The following is a 1,597-nucleotide window of genomic DNA, read 5'->3' as shown; positions in this document are numbered from 1 at the left end:
TATGTTGGATACAAGAAACGTTAGCGATGTTAGTAAAAAATAACTCACCGTAAAATTCAAACGTGTCGTTACACGATCATTGCCAATCTTTCATCCACGTTGTCATATATCTTCCCGTCCATTCATCAACTGTTTGATTCTGTATTAAGATTTCCAGACGATCACAGGCATGCACAAATACGGCAGCTAAGCTTCATGCACTGACAACGATGAAGTGCGCGAGGAAACCAGATAGAAACTGCATTCAAAAGAAAATTTCATTGATAGGACTATATCATGCGTCGACAATCACCTTGGCAATCGGATTTATTAATGGCTGACATATCAAGTTTTCATCCGTAATCTCGCCAGCACTCAACGGCAGAATAAGGTAATAAAAAATACCACCGCTGTACATGAAGAACGCACAGATCGCCGCTAGGCGCCAACCGAACTTTCTGTTTTTTTATAATCCAATTCTCGTAATATCGAGAATTCATCCAATCTTTTTCGATATGTTTAATCTCGCTGCGGATGTCGCGGACGATTAACAAAGAATAATTTATGATAACCATTATACAAAAACTCGCACCCCACGAAGCATATGATACGTATTATTCATTTAAAGTATTATATACATGACAGAGGGTATAAGGAAGAAACTGAGTAAAGAGATACAGATTACATTGATCAGAAAATATACGAATTTTCCTATACATGAAATATTGGATAACTTTGATCAGACACTAATCGACATTATCCAGCGATTCAGCTGGATATACATGTAATATTTATATTTTATGATACATATTCTAACAAAAATTGTTTTTTTCAGTAATGAGTTGCATTTAGCATGAGGATTGCTATACTTCAAATAATGCTTCCTCAAGTTGTAAACATAGAATATTTAAGTAGACGAAAAATAATTTGATAATATATTTTTTTAAGATAACTGCATTAATATAATATCTATGATTAACTTAGATATGTATTGAGATGGAAGATATCTATTGACTGGAATTTTATTTTATTATATGCTTGTTTTCTTGTAAAAAATTATTATATTTTATCATATTTCAAGTATTAATATAAGATGTAAAATTCTGATTTATTTTTTTTAATGATATAGTACTTACATGACTAAAGCTGATGATAAATCAATTTTATGTCCAGTAGTAAGCCTGGTAGTTGACAGTAAAGTTTTTTTTTTTTTTCGGAAAATCATGTACAATTTATCCTATTCTCGCGTTTTATAGTCTATCATGAGATTACTGCTATATGTAGATAACTGCTGTGATTGCTGTGAAAAGTGAATCTTATATGGTCCATCTAGCGCAAGTTGTAATCATAGCCATCACTGTTATTGTATAAAAAATAATGTGTAAATATACTGTAAAAAGTTTATCTATATAATAAAATATGATTATGTTGATCATAAATAAAATAAGATCATTTATATTCAACTATTTACAAATTATTTAAAGTCTCGTTTAAATAATACAATATATAATATTTCTAACTAATAAATAACAGTAACAAGAATTATATTTCTCTAATATATTTTTCTAATTCGAGACCTTAGCAATATTCTTCGCAATAACCGATATGTATAGAGAGT

Source organism: Trachymyrmex septentrionalis, unplaced genomic scaffold (assembly GCF_001594115.1).
Source record: "Trachymyrmex septentrionalis isolate Tsep2-gDNA-1 unplaced genomic scaffold, Tsep1.0 scaffold60, whole genome shotgun sequence".
Taxonomy (NCBI): Eukaryota; Metazoa; Arthropoda; class Insecta; order Hymenoptera; family Formicidae; genus Trachymyrmex; species Trachymyrmex septentrionalis.
The sequence above is the reverse complement of the archived record's forward strand: the minus strand, read 5'-3'. Positions refer to the sequence as shown.